Here is a 20898-nt window from a genome sequence, read left to right as displayed (position 1 = left end):
TTATTATGATATATCAATTGTGATGAATCAATTCTCCTTTTCTAAATTATTTATTTATTTGTTTTCAGCTGGTGGATTAATGTAATTTGATTTAAGCTATTTTATTTGTATTTTTAAAATTTTTTCTAACCTAGGGTTAATTACTTTTTCTTTTCACCCATTTTAAAATTAATAACAGAAAAGATAGGATATCTATAAGATTATTTATGAGTAATAGAAAAATTTAAATCTGTTTGTTATAGTTGATAAGGCTCAATTTATTTGTTTATATTTATTGATTAGCAGTTTATGTGTAGATAATAAAAAGATTTCAAAAAATATTTAAATTAAAAAAAAGAAAGAAAGATATAGGATATCTTGAGAAATTATGTACGAATATAATTTTAAATTTGGTTAAGCAAATAAAATTATAGATAATAAGGGCACCAAAATATTTTAAAATTAAAAATAAATATTTAATTTTTTTCATTATCATTATAACAAAATTATTTGGATTGTTCCTAAAAAAGAAAATAAATTAAAAAAATGAAACTTAAAAATATAATTGAAGATAAATCAAAATTTTAAATTTATTTGTTATAGCTGATAAGGTTTAATTTATTTGTTTATTTTTTATATTTATTGATTAGTATTTTATTATTTGTAGATTATTAAGATTTTAAAAAATATTAAATTAAAAAAAAAATAGATAGGATACCAAAAAAATTATGAACGAATATAATTTTAAATTTGGTTAAACAAATAAAAAAATTTATAGATAATAAAGAGAATACCAAAAGATATTAAAATTAAAAATAATTATTTAATTTTTTTATGATCTTTATCACAATATTATTTGAATTGAATAATTAAAGAGAAACCATTATTCTTATATTATAATTTTTTTTTGAGTTATATACACATTGCGTGTGCACCACGGCTAATTGGACTAGTTGGATTTAAAAACAAGATGAACTATTAATATATGTGGAATAAAGCCTATATATGATTAAAACCCATTCTTCAATTGGATGTTATCTTAAATGCTATTTATTAGGCTAACCACGATTTAGTTTTAAGCTGTAAATGCTATCTTCTTCAGGATTGTCCTAAATTCTTCTTATTTCTGCATATACTTCAAACAGTTTAGTTTGGTGAATCACAATAAAAAAGGATCGATTAAAGAGATCGAAAATAACGTTTTTATTAGCTCTCTAGTGGTTCACACATAAGATCCACTTCACAACCGAGTTACACAATTCCAGAATAAAAGATCAATACCCATAACAATGATAGCATAGTGATCTGATCTTATGCAGAAGTGGCGCATTCATAGTCATCTTTCAGAAGCAAGTCTCACAGAGCCAACAGCAACATAGAGCAAAGAGGCTGCACAATAAATGATATTAAATGAAAACTTGGAAGTATGAAAAACAAGGAGAGAAGAGAAAAAAAAAAAAAAAAAAAACCCGATTAGCGGTTTTGATGAAGGTGATGGATAAGTCTGCTGTTCTTGTGTAAATGGTTTTGGGCAGACTAGTCTCCAATAGCTTTCTGGTAGTATATATACTTCAGGTAAAATTGAGGGGTGAAGACATGCTATTTGAGCACTTTAATGCTGTGTTTGGTTGGGAGATTTGGGAAGGGATTTGGAAAGGGAAATGGAAAAAGTAGGTGAAATGTGAATAAATCATGCTTATATTTCACATAGTTTCACACACATTTTCTCTTTCCCTTTCCAAATCCCTTCCCAAATCCCTCAACCAAACACAGGATAAGTATATCACTTTTAAGTTGCTAAATTTAAGAGTTCTCGAAAGTAAAGTTCCATCCAAGTTTACTAGTCTAGTTGAACTGTTTTTGTATTGATTTTTAGATTCTATGCAAAACTTTTGATTGTGAAGATTGATACAAGAAGGCTTACCAACCCTCGATGAAGCTCCTGTCTCCTTTCTTCTTCCTATACGGACGGCACTTCTTCTTCTCCGTTGGAGGATTTTCAGTTGGGTATCCTTGAATAAAATTTTTTTAAGGTCAGTTCATCTCTTTGATGTAAAGAATATAACCATGTGCTTGTGTGTCTATGCATTATGTGTGTGTGTGTGTGAGAGAGAGAGAGAGAGAGAGAGAGAGAGAGAGAGAGAGAGAGAGAGAGGGACCTTGAGGGGGTTGGTTCTCTTGTTCCTTTGGCTTGGACATTTTGTAGCAGAAACAGCACCAACTATGATTGTATGTATCTGCTGTTTCTGGATGTTCTATAACTAAAATATGCAAGTGTGCAGCCCCTGGATCACTCTAGGACAGGAAGCTATATGCAAAAGATGAAGAAGCATATTAGTGTGAATGCAAAGAGCATTTTGCCACCTCAAAAGATTACCAAAAGTTACAAAAATGATCATAAAAGAGGGGTGTCAATTTTCTATTTTTCCACATTGCTTTGGAACTGGATTCTTTTCTGGTGGCAGTGGTGGCAGAGGAGAGAATAAAGGGCTCCAAAATAACCATGAAATGAAAGCACAGGATGAGAGAATAATTAGAAAGCTATTCCAACTTTATTCAAAGAACATCTACATACTGTTTTAATACCCTGAATGTCATAGATTAAAATGTAAAGAACACAACATTGACAATCCTTCAAATGACAGTATATGCGTTCATACTACGATTCCAAGATTGATTAATTAAGTTAAATCATAATATATGTTATCGGAAGATTATTCTGAGACTGATTAATTAAAGCTAAATCAAATCACCAGAGTTCTCACCACTCTTCTGTAATTGTAAATGTCACACCTCGTATTTACATGGTCCGCCTCACGTGAATAAATCACCCAACGATGAACAGTAGATAACAACTCTTATGCAAATGAATATAATTTAGTCACACAATACATGTGTTTATCTGATTTTTTATATATTACTAGATACAACATCTAAGCCGAATGGATGTTCTATAACTAAAATATGCACAGATGTTATAAATCAAATTAAACGCTCTGAGACTTACATTATACGCAAGGGTGTAACCTTTACAAGAATGTCACATGACCAATAAATAACATAAATGGCCCTTAGCCTACAAACAACAGAACCATCCTACACGGTTCCGAACACAGCTTCACGTTTCAGTCCATATCCACACATGTACACCTGAAAAATATTTTTAGCCACGTAGGGTGAGCATAAAGCCCAGTAGAGAATATTTCAAAAACTAAACATGCTTCACCAACATAAATGATTATGATGCAATACATATATACAATATGCTCAAATGTATTTTCAAATCTATTTGATTTCTCAACAAAATCCTTTCTTTTCAATTACCAAAACCTTACGTTTAATCAAAACATTTTTTCCAAGTTCAAATCATCTGTTTGATATAAAATCCCTTTATAAAAACCGATTCAGGTATCTTAATACCAACCAGCAAATACATTGCTAAATCAAATGAATACATCGCTAGACAATAATAAATATGTTGTTAAAACCATTTTCCAAACATCCTGTTCCAAACCAACATGATAGTAAATAAAATGAGCAAATCAGGGTTAGTGCTCATATGAGTAACTATACAAGTCACAAGGTCATTTTTACCGGTGCTAACCGGAAGGCTTGACACCTACTACGCGGGTTTAGGTCTTTCACCATGGACACACATGCCGACTTAATTATGCTTTAACATCCTCTCGAAGCTTTACCACTTTATTTACCTTTTTCCAATAGCACAACACGTGTGATCCAAAATGTTGTTTTCCAAAACAATGCAAATGTTCCAAAACAAAATACGAGAATTTCCAAAATTTGTTTCCAAACATATGGTTTTAAATTTAAAAAAAAAAAGAAAAAAAAAAAACCTTTACATGCTCCATGATATAAATAATTTCAAATTGCCTAATCCATATGCAATTTCTAATACACGGCAATGCTATCCTCCACCGATAGCCAAAATAGTTGTCTCTAATGTAATAATAAAAAGATATCAATATAGATATATTTTCCAAAAGAGTAACAACAACCATTTTCAAAATCCTACAACATCATTTTTCCATTTTTTTCCAACACAAACCAAAACCCATGTTTTTAGAACAAAACCTCGTTTTCTTCCAAAATCACTTTTGAGTGAAGGAAAGCCACGATGTCAACATATCTCAACCATCAATACAAAATCATAACCTTGTTCAAGAACTCATTTAATAAAAAACTCTCTTTTACATTTCAAACCCAAACCCTAAGTTTAATCTAAAACACCCAAATCCATAGATCTTTTGTAATAACAAATAACTAGAGTAAAAATCATACCAAATGACTACCAAATATAAATAACAAAATACGCCACAAATATGCTACCAAAATCATATTGAGTTTAGAAAATAGATCTTACCTCTTGAAGCGAATACGAGAACTCTGAAAAACTCAAAGTCAATGAAACCACAAAACTCTTGGATCAAAAGAAAGCCATTGATGAGATCTACAACTTTTCTCAAAGGACCAAGGTGAAAAGATGTCTCTAACCAAGTAGATCTAGAGATCTATGTAAGAAAAGTTGAGTTTCTAAGAGAGAGAGAGAGAGAGAGAGAGAGAGAGAGAGATTCACGGTTTAAAGAGGGAAGAAAGAGAGAGAGAAAAAGAAAAAGTGAATGAGGAAAGTGTGTTTGGGGTCTGTAGTGGTAGAATAATAGTCGTAAAATCAAAGAAAAGAATAAGTTAAAACCCCCCAAAATTGTGCCCAAACAGAACCACAATTTTTGAAAATAACTTGTAGGGGTTGACCATCAAGACACTAAAGTGTGCAGCAGACAAGGGTCGACCCTAGGAACTTAGGGTGTCGATCCCAAAAACCAGTAGAGGCTCTAAGAGTAAAGCAACAAGGTGGTGTCGACCGCCAAGAAGACTAGTGTCGACACCAGAACAAATTTTTCATGTTCCCAAAGAACTTTTCAACGAAAACAAGTGCGAAAGAATAATTCCAACAAGTCTAAATTGAATTATACTCCTCCAAAACCAAAATACAACAACTCCAAAGACTCCCAAAATGAAAGTAAAAGAATTAAATACACTCTCCAATAGTTTAAAGGACACAAGTGCTACAACCTCCCCACCTTAGGAAATTTCGTCCCTGAAATTTGAAAAAAGCCAAAACTAAAAAGGCCACCTAATCTATAAAAGAAACACAATGCTAACCCAAGCTTAGATTTATCTGGGGATACATCTCGGTCCAACACCTCGGGGTCCCGAAGAAACCCGAACACCAAGAATGGTATGAAAACCTCACTGATGACTCTTCGATCCACATAACTTAGCGATCCCGGTTGTCCCTTTACTGTTCTGTTGTATTCCGGACTCGGTTCCGTGAAGTTGGTAGTTGTATCTATCTTATTGTCATCCTTAAATTCCGTTTGTGTGAGTTATAGGATGTGTTGGGCTTGTTTCGAACAGGTGGGTTGAACCTTGGTCTGAAATCTTGTTGCCAGGTTTTTGGTCGTTCCGCTCGAGCGGGTCTTGTTGCGCTCGAGCGGATATTGCACACTCCCAATTTTTCGTGTCCCTGCAAAACTTCTGCAGGTGTGATTTTTACGCTCGAGCGGGTTTCTTTACGCTTGAGCGGTGGCGCTCGAGCGGGTACTTTGGCGCTCGAGCGGATTTACTTTATTCTTGTGTCTTGGCGCTCGAGCGGGCCATTTTGCGCTCGAGCGTACCTAGTTTTTGTTCTTGACGCTCGAGCGTTGTGTTTTCCACTCGAGCGGGAATGTCGTATATCAGTTGGCTGTGGGGCAGTTTTAAATCACTTTTTCTCATTCTTTCTCTCTCTTACTTTTCTGAAAAAGCCATTTGAGAGCTCCTCTCTCTAAAACCTTAACTTCTCTCTAAGTATTGATCTAGCTAGGGTGTTTTCCTCACCTTTGGCCTTTACAAAAGAGTTATTGATCGTCGAGGGCTATCTTTTGATTCGAGAAACTCGTGGTTTGGAGCAAGTTCGTTTTCACCATCTTCTTCGTTGGGTGTTATCTTTTGAGGTAGGGGTTCCTACTCACTCTTATGGTCTTTGACCTAGATTTTTAGTTGTTTTGATAGAGTGTTGAACTTGGGAAATTTTGGGACTTAGGGTTTCAAAATGTGTAAAAGGGTTTTGTGATTTTGGGCTCATAATATGTATTTTGGGTTTCAAAATAATGATATTGTTGTTGGTTATGGATATATAGGCCATTGGGTCAATATTGGGAAATGGGGCAGAAAACCCTAATTTGTTGTATAAATTAATTGGCATAATTAATTTGGGAAAATTGTAAACTTATGGAATTGAGTTGGAAATAATGAAATCGGTTCATTATGTGGTTGAATAGTGGAGTTAGATTTATTAATCGCTCACTTTTGAAAACATCGATATTTTATCTGTTGGAGCTTTTATTATCTGTTTAGAAATAATTGCTTGGGTTACCGGTGGAGGGTAGTTTTGATTGTTGTAGACAATGCATGATGATTAGGCAAACTAAAACTAATCAATTGGATATGTCATAGAGTATGACGGTTGATAGAATACATTAACGTTATGTATTGATTGATTGCGTATATGACCTTTGTGTATATATGTTGTGTGTGTGGGAGGAGATAGGGGATGTACTCCACGGTTTAGGGGAAGATGGGGGATGGACCTCTAAACTGGATGTTGTTTGGGAGAAGATAGGGGATGAACTCCACTGATACAGCTCATATGCTTGTCAGATAATGTGTGGATATAGCTCATATGCTTATCTTTGGAAGTATTGATACAACTCATATGCTTATCTGTTGAAATGTGGATATAGCTTGTATGCTTATCTGTTGAGATGTTGATACAACTAATATGTTTATCTATTGAAAAATGGAAAGTGTTCAATATGAGTCATCGTCTCATATAAGTGGTTGGCCAGGTTCTGAGCCATTGATGTAAATTGTGAAATTGATAAGAAATGGAGACTGAAATGAAACATGAACATAGTGGTCATGAAATGGAAATGGATTATGAATTGGTTTATGAAAGTTGAACATTTATCAATTGCTAATGTCTTAGTCATTGCTCATACTGTGTTTAGCATATCTCTACTGGGCGTTGGCTCACCCTTTATGGGATATTATTTTCAGGTACAGGTAGTATGCCACCCCCAAGGACATAGCTTGGATGATGATGAGAGTTGAAGACTCTTTCTTTTGTTTATTTTGACGTATTACATGTAAATTCAAGCCAAGGGCTTAATATGTATTGAGTTAGTACTCTTCTTAACTTGGAAAGCTGTAAGCCCATAGGGCATTTGCTTTTGTTGTTAACATGTAATATAGTTGTAAGAATTACTCTGAGGAATAGAAATGGTTGAATTCTTTTGTATCAATGCATGTCTAAAATGTTGATTTAAATGTTATTTTTTTTGAGGACGTTACAATAAACAACAACTACCACAAGAACTCCTCGAACTCAAAGACGTGATCTACGCCTCAACCACCGACAATACCCAAATCGCTATCGAGTGCTCAACGCTCGGACACGGAGAATAAGAAAGCTACTCACACACAAAGCTCCCAATCAACTCTCTCGTAGCACAAGAGCATAAAACAAAACACGATTAATCCTAACAATGTTATGGCACATCAATGCCCGACAATTCTAAGTTCTTACAAAATAAACATACAACATGTAACTAGCAACTCAGGCTAGGTCAAAACACAACTCCCCAATACAAGATATAAGATACCCCATTCAGGGTAAAGAAAATTCCTTATTTTCCCAATTTGTTTCAAACACTTTGCTTTCCCAAAAGGTGATCAAACTCACACCGTCACAACCTAAATACATTTTCAATCATCCATAACAAAACTCAGGAATTTCCAAACTGTTTTTCCGAAACCACAGGTATTACTCATAACACCAAAATCAATTTCATTTTCAAATTATTATTATTATTATTATTATTATTATTATTATTGGATTCAGCTTTTTATTAAACAAAAAACTCACATTTCAAACCAAAATCGTTTTAGTTTAAGAAAACTACTTAAGGCCACAATTTCAAAAGAAGATTTTTGTTTTCCTCAAAATCATTTCTTTTCGTTCGTTCGGTGACTCACAACATAGTCACCCAATAAAATCCATTACACTCGTGGCGACGACATAAAATCAACACTAATTTCCACAATAAAAATCTTTGGAAAATTTCCAAAGTGCCAACAACATTGTAACACAAGTAAAGAAATTTCACACCCACCAATCACACAATGGCGCAAAAATGCTCACATGACCAAAGTTTACAACTGTAACCCCAAACAAGTTACCACAAACTCAAAACAACATGCTAACTGTCCATACAGGGCTTACATGCCACACAATGACACCGTTCAATTACGCAATTCTGAATTCCAATCTATTTCCGAGGTGACTATATGTTAACCAGCCCAAATACTACACCTTTATCCCACTCCAGCCTCCAAACACCGACATACCACTTAACTTCATATAACCCAACATCAACATCAACATAAACACCAACACCATGCCCAACCTCACTAACTCTGAAATGGAGTTCCATACTCGGCCTCACATGTTCGTTGAACCATTCTAGATTCCTTAAAGTTAACCTACAGTACTTTGGTTCTCAATTCACCCATCACACATATGCCTAAGTGGTAAGCACAACCTCGCTTCACATTTGAGTCTGAAATGGACTTCTCAAGTTAAAACACAACACACCTCCTCAAGTCAACGCACACTTCAATACTTCACACCACGCATATAAGGATCAATAAGGTCAAAATAATTCTGACATAGCGCACCAATCACTCCACACAATCTTACCACCTCTTCCAGAGCTCCACTTCCCAAACCAAACAACAAAACTCACACCCATGTGACCCAGAACTATCGAACTCCAACTACTCAATTCATAGATTAACCAAATTATTGCCCCACCGAGGCACCCTCCTGAGATTATCTCATGACCAATCCCCTCCTACATATTATCTAACAACAATTACACAAACCATGTACCGTTACACGCCACACAAGGTAAAATCCCATTACTTACTACACAACATCTCACCATTAACCCCAAATGAGTTATTTCAGTACCAAATCCCTCATTCTGCTAGTGTAACCACAACCTTGACCGAGTTCACAACAATGAAATTCACCTATTTATTCTCTCGTACCAAGCTAACCTGCAAAAGCCTACCACGGTGTAACGCCACCAACCCCACATAACAACCCAAACTAAACAACAAGTAAACACAACACTTCCATCCATCAGTGATCAATAGAGTCAACTCTTTAATACACATTCCATCCCATCACCCATTACACGAGTACAACCACATTACTAAGTTCCTTGGTCAATCTACCAGTTACTAATACTTACCGAACAATTACCTTGAGCTAAACCCCGACACATACACACAACACTTACAAGGCTTTCAAAGTCGTACTATCCTAACTCCACAGAAGAACAAAAGAAGTTCTCAACCTCCTCCACCTGAGTCATAGAACAATACATTCCTAACTACTCTCTCAACTAACCTGGAACCCTATGTGAGCTACAACATGGCCTATCTCCAAAGACAATCATCTCCTCACCGTCATTCCAAACCTCAACCAATAAACACTAAACCACTGTGACCCTACACATTGGTCACGCACCAACCATGGGTTACATACCCAACCAACCCTTCTAAAAACATCTCTTAACTAAACCAAAATTGAGGTACACATTTCTTGCACCCAATTACAATAAATAAATTCTAGACCTTAGGGAACGTCCTCAGTATCACTGCCCGAAATAAAACACAATGTGTTCAGAACACACCACCCACTAAATACTAACAACCAATACTACAATAAGGGATTAACATCCCTTCACAAGAAACAACCAACTAGACAACACCAAGATCCGCTAACATTACCTACCATTAAGGTACAAGTCCATACCCAACGAAACCATATGCTATTCTTAAAATGGTAGTAACTCTAAGTCTCTCTATATTCAGAATAAAGGAATACTCCAACTTTACATACATCCCTACCTTACATCGTGCCAGTTTACTAGGTCAATCCTACACCAGCCCACTGCGACAACCCGTTGCCCAAACACTAACTCAAAACCAATTACACCATCCACAATCTCCTAACACACTTCGTGCCTTACCGAATTGCTCACAACAACGATAACTCTACCTGGTATTTAACCAATTGCCTCACCCAGTTACAAGAAACAATCCAATCATATATCATCTACAATAAGCAACTCCTGGCTTAAATGGCCCAACTAACTTCACCAACCCCGAGGGAAGTCAAACCACAGCACTACATCCTAACAAACCACACCCCACAACACGGATTTCTAGGTTACCAACACTAAAGTTGGAACCATATACCACCACTACCAACACATACAAGTTCAAACCTAACTCTTCATGTTTTAGAAACTCACACCACCAACATCCCTTCCACGTGTTAAAAAAACTTAGAACAACACACTCAATTGGGGGACACACCCCATGCTACACCTCACACCTTTGACCACTCAAGGTCATAACTAACTCTAACACATACTAGTCCACAGACTAACAACCAACACCAAACATACATGATACCACCCAAGTGAGCATTAGAACTCAACCCTCACACGTCGTCACAAAAGACTCGAAAACACTATCGTCTTTCAAAGACATACCAACCGCCACCAAGGCAACCAACGTTAACTCACAACCAACGCTAATACATAACCGGTATAGCACACACCGAAGTACCCACTCCAAGTTCACTACTTCTTTCCAGACATCTCTATAAAAGAGAAAATACCCGCAACCTAGGATACATAACACTGGTACCCTTTTCCAAAATACTAACACAATCACATAACAATTATTCAAACAACCATATTGAGACTCCACTCAAATCACAAATCGCCTACCCCATAACACGTAACACATAATTGTGCTAAGTCTACAAAAATAGTTATCCGTTCCAGCGCTCGTTTAGATTTCCCATTAGAAACAACGTTGATCAAGTACGTTTCCAACAAGACCTCTAACTTAGTCGACTAGACACCGAATAATATCTATGAGTCTCAATACCATACCCACATAAAATGCAACACAAAAGCATGTAATCACTTAGCACACAACATACAATTGTCCTCACCGAGCATGATAAACCCATTATGACTAACCATTTCCCACGAGCCTAAGGTTTTCAAACCCGGTTAGCTCTGATATCAAGTTGTCACGCCCTGGGTTTACACAGTCTGGTTCACGTGAATAAACCACCCAACGATGAACAATATATAACAACTCTCATGCAAATGAATATAATATAGTCACACAATCCATGTATTTATCCAATTTTATACATTACTAGATACAACATCTTAGTCGAATGGATGTTCTATAACTAAAATATGCACAGATGTTATAAATCAAATTAAACGCTCTGAGACTTACATTATACACAAGGGTGTAACCTTTACAAAAATGGCACACGACCAATAAATAACATAAATGACCCTTGGCCTACAAATAACAGAACCATCCTACACGGTTTCGAACACAACTTCACGTCTCAGTTCACATCCACACATGTACACCTGAAAAATATTTTTATCCACGTAAGGTGAGCATAAAGCTCAGTAGAGAATATTTCAAAAACTAAACAAGCTTCACTAGCATAAATGATCATGATGTAATACATATATACAATATGCCTAAATTTATTTTCAAATCCATTTGATTTCTCAACAAAATCTTTTCTTTTCAATTACCAAAACCTTACATTTAATCAAAACATTTTTCCCAAATTCAAATCATCTGTTTGATATAAAATCCCTTTCTAAAAACTGATCTTGGTATCTTAATACCAACCAGCAAATACATTGCTAAATCAAATGTGAATACATCGTTAGACAATAGTAAATATATTGTTAAAACCATTTTCCAAACATCTTGTTCAAAACCAACATGATAGTAAATAAAATGGGCAAATCTCAGGGTTAGTGCTCATACGAGTAACTATACAAGTCACAAGGTCATTTTTACCGGTGCTATCCGGAAGGCTTGACACCTACTATGCGGGTTTAGGTCTTTCAACATGGACACATATGCCAACTTAATTGTGCTTTAATACCCCCTCGAAGCTTTACCACTTTATTTACCTTTTTCCAATAGCATAACATGTGTGATTCAAAATGTTGTTTTCCAAAACAATGCAAATGTTCCAAAACAAAATACGAGAATTTCCAAAACTTTTTTCCAAACATACGGTTTTAAATTTAAAAAAAAAAAAAAAGCCTTTCATGCTCCATGATATAAATGATTTCAAATTGCCTAATCCATATGCAATTTTTAATACACGGCAATGCTATCCTCCACCGATAGCCAAAACAATTATCTCTAATGTAATAGTCAAAAGATATCAATATAGATATATTTTTCAAAAGAGTAACAACAACCATTTTCAAAATCCTACAACCATTTTCTTCCCATCTCTTACAAAACCAATATTATTTTTCCATTGTTTTCCAACACAAGCCAAAACCCATGTTTTTAGAACAAAATCTTGTTTTCTTCCAAAATCACTTTTGAGTGAAGGAAAGCCGCCATGTCAACATATCTCAACCATCAATACAAAATCACAACCTTGTTCAAGAACTCATTTAATAAAAAAATCTCTTTTACATTTCAAACCAAAACCCTAAGTTTAATTTGAAACACCCAAATCCATAGATCTTTTGTAATAACAAATAACTAGAGTAAAAATCATACCAAATGACTACCAAATATAAATAACAAAATACGACACAAATATATTACCAAAGTCATATTAAGTTTAGGAAATAGACCCTACCTCTTGAAGCGAAGAGGAGAATTCTGAAAAACTCAAAGACGATGAAACCACGGAACTTTTGGATCAAAAGAAAGCCCTTGATGAGATCTACAACTTTTCTCAAAGGACCAAGGTGAAAAGATGTCTCTAACCAAGTAGATCTAGAGATCTATGTAAGAAAAGTTGAGTTTCTAAGAGAGAAAGAGAGATTCACGGTTTAAAGAAGGAATATAGATAGAGAAAAAGAAAAAGTGGATGAGAAAAGTATGTTTGGGATCTATTTATAGTGGTAGAATAATAGCCCTAAAGTCAAAGTAAAGTATAAGTCAAAACTCCCAAAAATTGGGCCCAAAACAAAATCACAATTTTTGAAAATAACTCACAGAGGTCGATCCTCAAGATAGTGGTGTCAACTGTTTGGAAGAAAATGTTGAGACATTGAAGTGTGCAGCAGATAAGAGTCGACCATAGAAACTCAGGGTGTCGACCCCAACAACCAGTAAAGACACTAAGAGTAAGGCAACAAGGTGGTGTCGACATCCAGGAAAACTAGTATCGACACCAAAACAAATTTTCCAAGTTCCCAGAGAACTTTTTAACGAAAACAAGTGCAAACGAACAATCCCAACACATCAAAATCGAATTGTATTCCTCCAAAACCAAGATACAACAACTCCAAAGACTCGCAAAATTAAAGTAAAAGAATTAAATACACTCTCCAATAGTTTAAAGGACACAAGTGCTACAGTAAAACCTGATCTCCATTGATAGTCATTGTTTGTCCTTGATGTTTGTTTAGATGTTCCAATCTTAGTTTACGGATGCTATGAAACAATACATATTCATCCACTTAAAAAAGAAAGGGAAAAAGAAGAAGCGAAGAAACTATGAAAAGAAATTATAAACTCTACCCTTTCTCTTTTGCCAACACTCTCGTTGCCTTCATATTTCTCATTATCTTCCCATTGCCATTGGGTTAGCTCAGTGCCTGAACTCATATACCTCATTAAGAAATCACGAGTTTGACTTTCCCATTTTACCAAAATAGTAGTAAAAGAAAAAACTTCTATTGGATCTACAAATTTGTTTGTTGACATTAGTTTTTCATGAGAATTTTATCACCCTAGGTTCCTTGTGCATTATAGGGGGAAATAATTTCATTCTCCAGTGCATCTCGCCCAAAGTTCATGTCGCCAGGTCAATTTATGCTTCGATGCACTCTCAGCTCATGTTTTTTTACAGTGTTGTGCCATACTTTCAAAATGATGAGGATAAATCAAACTTTAGGGAAGTAAGCCCTCTCGGCCCCTGTTTTCGACGCTGTTGTGCCATATTTCAAGAATCACACAAAAGGTAGAGTTCAAATAGAAATAGCTCTGACTCATTTTGTATGTAATGAAAGTAGGGGTTTTATTTTATTTTATTTTTTTAAATTTTTTTTCCCATAAAAATATGTTCCAAGAATGGGGTCTTGATTTTTTTTTTAGTAGATAATCAAGTTAGATATACCAAAAAAAATAGATATTATAATGAGACTCGATATACCCCTATAGAGGATAAAAGAAAAGATATGATCCAGTAAGTCATCGAAACAAGGCATTCAAAGGCCAACACTAAAATAAACTCTCACAACTCTAAAACTATATTGATTGTTTAGATTCATTACCTGAAATTGAGAATGTGATTGCGGGTTCGAGGCATGAGGTTCTATTTAGTAAATGAATTTGGATAGAGATTTGGAAAAGAAAAAGAAAATCGTATATAAAAAGAAATAAAAATATAGTTATATTTCATTCACATTTCATCTATATTCTTTATTTTTATTTCTAAATTTTTATTTAAATCCACAAAATTAAAAACAATGTAAAATTTCTAAATTTGGTAGATTAGAGGCCCCAGGTAAATGTCATAAAAAAATTCCACCTTTACAAATTTTATAATAGAAGAGGACAATAAACGACATTTGCCTATAATCAAATCAATAAAACTAAGGGTTTTTTTTTTTTTTTTTTTTTTTTTTTTTTTTTTTTTTTTTTTTTTAAAGGTCCCTCGTATTAAGATTTTATAACATAAAGGACATCTAATATTTTCATAATGTCTAAGGTCCCTCAAGTTGATCCAGAGAAAATTAGTCCAGAGAAAATTGGTCCAGAGAAAATTCACGTCACAGGGAAAATTGGTCCAAATTTCTCCAACCTTCCCTAAACTTCCCACTGCAAATTTCTCTACCCTCTCCGTCTCCAAATTTCTTTGCCTTCCATATACTTCCCACTCTCCCAGAGAAATTTCTCTGCCTTTTCACAAAATTACATCTCAAGAGAAATTTGTAATTAATTCTCTAATTTATATATGTAGCATTTTTGTTGGTTCTGGTTTTGTGAAAGAAGTTTTGAGAGCATCTCTTACAATTGTGTGAAATTTCACTGAGAAACTTGTAGCTTGGGAAATTCTCACAGCTACTTTTAAATTTCTCTGATTTGAGAAAGGAAAGGAAAATAAACAATCATAAGTAAACTTATCTCCAGAGAAATTCTGAATTTATCTCCAGAGAAATTCAAATTTCTCTGGAACTGATATTGATGTTTTATGGTAGGGTGGGAAAATACAAAGGTTGAATGCTTGTATGATGATGGGAAGAATCAAGTAAAACAAGGACAAAGCATTGTAGATTCGTCCATATTCAGGAGCTTCGTGGATTCACAAATCCAACAAAACACGGTTCCGAAGCTGGAAGACTTTTTGGGTGGGGAATCAAATTTCTCTGGACCATACAGATTGAGGTCGAGATTGGCACTGGATATGTCGGCATTCTACAGGGTCAGAGTATGGTTGCGAAGGAGCTTGAAGGACTTCTTGGTGTGCTTTCCGAGGCCATAGAGGGAGGAGCGGTGGGAAGGGAGACAAGATGAGAGTTGCAGGTACTGATCCTTAGAAATGAGAAATGTGCCAGAATCGGAGGCATCCGGCGAGGTGTCGAAGAGGATGTCGCCGGAGGAGAGGCGGGAGACGGTGAGTCCGAAGGGAGTGGTGTTGTGGAGAGTGAAATTCTCCCTACAGTTGTTACGATTCCGAACAGGACGAGTTCCTTTTTGACCTGTCTCGATGTTGTTGATACTGCTATCAGGGATGAGAAACCGGCTTCAATCGCATTCGGATCGGTCTCCGAGCTGGCTAAAAGGTACAGTTCGTGTAATAGTGGAGGAGGCGGCAACTGCGGTGGAGGTGAAGTGATGAGATCGAGGGGAGAGAAGGAGCGGTGGAAATTTCTCTGTGATATATGGGTGTGGGAGTTGAGGGACCTTAGACATTATAAAATAAAATTGTGGATCTCTTCCATTACTAAATATGGGAGAGGGACCTTAGACTAATTTTCCCTAAAACTAATACCGAATGTAAAATAATTGAGGAGCATCTTATCTTATATATGTTGTAGGAATATTCATGAAATATAGGGTCAAAAACTTACTAGGGTTATTCCATGTACATTTTTTTTCGTTTTTTATTATTTTTTTTAAAGGAAAATGTACATCGTTAAAAATTAAAGGGCAAATTATATTAAACCTCCTCAAACTATTGATCATTTACACTTTACCTACTTAATATTTTAAACCCAACAATTACTCTCCTCAAATTATTTGAATTTAAAGATTAAGTCTTTCTGTTAGTCATCTATTAGATATTTGGATGAAAAATTATCAAGTGTTGTGCACATGATAATTATATTAAATTTTTACAAAAGATAAAATAGGGTAATTTGGTCATAAAATTTAATATAATCATTATGTGCACAACACTTGACAATTTTCCATTCAAATATGTAACAGATGACTAGCAGAAAGACTTAATGTTCAAATTCAAATAGTTTGAGGGAGATAATTGTTGGGCTTAAAACATTAGGGGGTAAAGTATAAATGTAATTAGCCCAAAATTAAAATACTGATAAAATACAGGATTAATAAAACAATTTTCAAAACAGATGGCCCCACGCATGGGCTGTTATAGTAAGTGAATGAGAAATAAAAGTCTAAGTGATAACGACTAGCACGTTTTATAGTCCAAACTTATTTAATTATTAATAATTCTTGGTAGCTTGAATTTGGCAAGGATCGAATTCCCCGAATCCTAATTGAAACGTACACATCACACGCCTCATTCTACCTCATCAAGCCCAATCATCTTCAAATCATATATATTATAAGTTGACCCCAAAAGTTTGAAATTTTTTAAAAAACATATAAATATTAGGAAAAATTATAATCCAACAAGTAATAATTATATGCGTTTAATTATAGTACTAAGAGTTGAAATAAAAAAATAGTTTAAACTATATTTTTGAATTAGAAAGTGAGTTAAGTAGATTAAATTCTTTATTGACTATTTCTCCGAGCAATCTATAATAAATTATAACTATAGAATTGTTATTGTTAAAAATAAAATATCCTTAGAAAAGACAAGTGTAGAATACTAACGAAAGCTTTTACAAGAGTTAATATTAAATTAGATCTGCAAAACTGTAATTGGAAATGGTATCAGAGCTCGATTTTTTTGGCCTTGCCAATAACATTTGCATGAGTATTAAATATAGTGAAGAAGTAGAATATGATAACTTAAATAATAATACTTCTTTATAAATAATATAGAATAAAATAATACCTTAATTAGGCTATTAAAGGAAATGAATGAAAAACTTAGAACTAATCAGTTAGAAATAATAAACGAAATTAGACATTTTATACCAGATCCAGAAAAAAAACAAGTAGCTATTTTTGAAAATAAACAAAATGAATTAGATCTATATCCATACCCATATAAAAGAAATAATCCAGAAGAACCATTTGAATTAGTTTCACCTGAAAACCAAAAAGATAATGAAGTTAAGTAACTATAACCTAAAACAGTTAGAAGAAATGACTAAAAAAGAAAATAATAATAATATTAGAAATAACTGAATAATTAGATATGGTAAATGAAGAAATAATAAAAGAAATAAATAATGATGGAATAGAATTAGAAGAAGATAGATATAAACAATTAGGATAAATAGTTTGGGAGAAGTGAAACACATTCCCTTAGAAGATTTAGAACAAATAATGGGAAATAGCGACGCCAAAAAAGAAAGGAAAAATAGTATCTTAGAAGATTTTGAAGAAATAAATACCGTTAATGATACTGAAATGATAATGGTAAACAAGAAAGGAGTAGTTTATCCAACCCACTGAAACCAAATCACTCAGATTTTAGAAATTTTAGCAGACAACAACTGGAGAATAATACTAGAGATTATGATTATAGAAGAAGAACGGCACACTACAGTTGTCTAAATAGAGGATCTTTGCTAGGGGAATATCCAATTATACAGGTTATAGTGGCTTAGGTTAAAACCCAACCCTTTTGTATTCTTTGGTCTGGGATCCGGTACTCATGGTTGTTATTTATACTCCATGTTGTCTTGTTGTAATGTGGGATTGGTTGTTGGTTGTGTTTTGAATAGATTAGGAGCTAGTTTTTCAAAAGAGTTTCTACCTATTTCTCTTCAAGTTTGCTGGAGTGGTCTTTCTTTCACTCAACTGGTCTTTGGTTCCTTCCAATATCTGTGTTTGCAGTATGAACTTCTGGGAGTGATGTGTTCTTTGCTCGAGCCATGGGTTAGTTGCTCACCCGGTATTCTATGTCTGATTCTTGAGTGGTCCTTTTTTCTTTTGAGTGGTCTCTTTGCAGGTCCAGAACTAGTGGGAGGGGTTCATTATGCGCTTGAGCCTTGAGTTAGTCGCTCAAGCGATTCCTTGTGTCTGAAGCTCGAGCAGTATTTTGGTCGCTCGAGCGGTTTGTGCGTATATCAGTATAGGAAATAGATCTTTTCTTTTACTTTTTGATCTCTCTCTCTAAAAATGTAACTTTACCAAATTTCTCTCTCTCTCTCTCTCTCTCTCTCTCTCTTGCCTAAACACCCCTATACACTCAAATCCGCTAGTCTCGTCGCTTTAATGCTTTGGAAAAAAGTGTAGAGCTCGTAGAGGTGAACATTCTAATCAGAAAAGTTTTCATTTTCGGTGCTGGGTCTTTTTCTTTTCACCTTCTACTCTTGTGGTAGGGATCTCTTTGACCTCCTTGTATGATTCTTATTCTCGTTATGTGTTCCTTGAAAATTATAGTGCTTTGGGAGTTGTGGGTTTAATTTGGGTTTGGTTTTGGGGGTATGAAAGAAGGGTTTTCAAATGGGTTCATAGAAATGTTGTGGAAATGAGTATATTGTTAAGTTGTGTTGAAACATTGGAAATTTCTCATTTAAATGTGTTTTTGAAAGGAATAGATGTTTTGTTGGAAATCATTAGTTTTGAAATAAGAATAAAGAGAAAGATATTGAGTTTTTGAAAAGATAAAATGAATGTATCTGTAGATGATGAGAGTGAAGTTGGATATGCATTATCACTCCTATGTTGAGATTATGAAATTCAGATTATGAAATTATAATTATTGTTGAAAATTTATCTTTTGTATAGAGATATCTATTTTGGGTTATCGATGGATGATAGTTTTGATTGCTATAAAAATTGCATGAGGATTAGGTAATTGGAACCAATTGCTCATACATCTTCTATTGAACAATGTTTCATATTTATACGTTGAAAATGTATTATTTTGAGAAAAAAAAAAGGGTGAATACCTTAGTGAATCTAGTTAGGGGGTGTAGTTATGGTATTATTTATATTAGTCTGTGTGTCTTTGGTGAAAGTCCAAAAACTCGCGCAGTTAGGTGCCGATCCTTTTGGTTAGTTAGCTAAAATGGCTTTGGTAGTGCTTCTGTAACCTATTGACAGACATGTATCTAGAGATTTCCAACGTTGTGTATTCACTGCCCTATTTTTTGATTTTAAAAGTATTGTTTTGTGAATTAATTTATAATCATGACATTACATTGTTGTGAAAGAGAAAGTATAATGTTTTGGTAAATGGAATGCATATGCATTCACTACATGACTTTGTTAAGCATCATATAGTGTGTTCAAGTATTCTCTACTGGGCAGAAATCAACTTTCAGGTGCTAATGGTATGCCTCTGCCAAAGACTTAGCTTGGGAGGATCGTGGAGCTGAAGGTTCATTTTGTTTTTCTTTTCTTTTATTGTAATTTTTTTTTGATGCAAGTCTCGGGTTTTTTACTTGTTTTGAGCTTGACCCACTTTTGTTGTAACAAAGTATTGTCTTGAAAATATGTAGCGACTAAGGCATGAACTATAGCAATCCGTGATTTGTGTACTGTGGTTTATGCCTTGTGTTTCTACCCTTTGTTTCCTTATATTTGAGTTTGGGTTGTGTTGAGTGAGTTTGGAACAGGTTGGTTGTGAGTTGGTGCAAGTGGTTGCTGCCCAGGTTTTTGTCTCTTCGCTCAAGCGAGACTTTTTGCGCTCGAGCGAGCCTTAGGTATTTATCTCTTCGCTTGAGCGAGCCTTAGGTATTGTTAAAATGATTACAGTTGTAAAAGCACATTTGTTTGTTCGTTTTTCTGAATTTCGGGGATGGAATTATTTAAGGAGGGAGGGTTATAGCGATCCGTGGTTTGTGTGCTGTGGTTTATGCCTTGTGTTTCCACCATTTTTTTTCCTTATATTTGAGTTTGGGTTGTGTTGAGTGAGTTTGGAACAGGTTGGTTGTGAGTTGGTGTAAGTGGTTGCTGCCCGGGTTTTTGTCTCTTCGCTCGAGCGAGGCTTTTTTGTGCTTGAGCGAGCCTTAGGTCAAGCTTTCTTGTGCTCGACTGGTGTGTCTCTTCGCTCGAGCGAGAAACCTTGCGCTCGAGCATGCGTCTGCGTCTTTTTTAGACCTGAAGAGTGGCATTCTTCGCTCGAGTGAGCTCTGTGTTCCTTCGCTCGAGCGAGCATTCTTGCCCTCGAGCGTGCGTCTGCATTGGTGGGTTGTAGACCTGAAGTCTCACTTTGTCCGCTCGAGGGAAACTTCTTGCGCTCGAGCGAGGTTCTTTCGTTGTGTCTGGTCGCTTGAGCGACAACTCCTTCGCTCGAGCGAGCCTTGCGTACATCAGATCTCAGCAGCGAGAAGTTTATCACTTTTTCATTTCCTTCTTTCCCCA

At 35.0% G+C, this 20898-nt stretch overlaps 1 long non-coding RNA gene across 2 annotated transcripts; it reads right to left on the bottom strand.

Moving 5' to 3' along the window:
- Nucleotides 1-1158: 1158 nt before the first annotated feature.
- Nucleotides 1159-4618, bottom strand: LOC114256950 (uncharacterized). Of its 2 annotated transcripts, XR_003627379.2 has the most exons (5): nucleotides 4361-4618; nucleotides 2987-3129; nucleotides 2139-2287; nucleotides 1904-1991; nucleotides 1159-1368 (listed from the first exon to the last, which is right to left on the bottom strand). It is a non-coding gene; the product is annotated as an uncharacterized LOC114256950 (long non-coding RNA). The 2 variants fall into 2 exon arrangements; XR_014346259.1 differs by lacking the exons at nucleotides 2987-3129; nucleotides 4361-4618 and having other exon boundaries at nucleotides 2139-2298.
- Nucleotides 4619-20898: the final 16280 nt, after the last annotated feature.

The sequence above is a fragment of the Camellia sinensis genome, chromosome 12, assembly GCF_055761805.1.
Source record: "Camellia sinensis isolate YWXY chromosome 12, ASM5576180v1, whole genome shotgun sequence".
Classification (NCBI taxonomy): Eukaryota; Viridiplantae; Streptophyta; class Magnoliopsida; order Ericales; family Theaceae; genus Camellia; species Camellia sinensis.
This window is presented reverse-complemented; position numbering and strand designations above follow the sequence as displayed.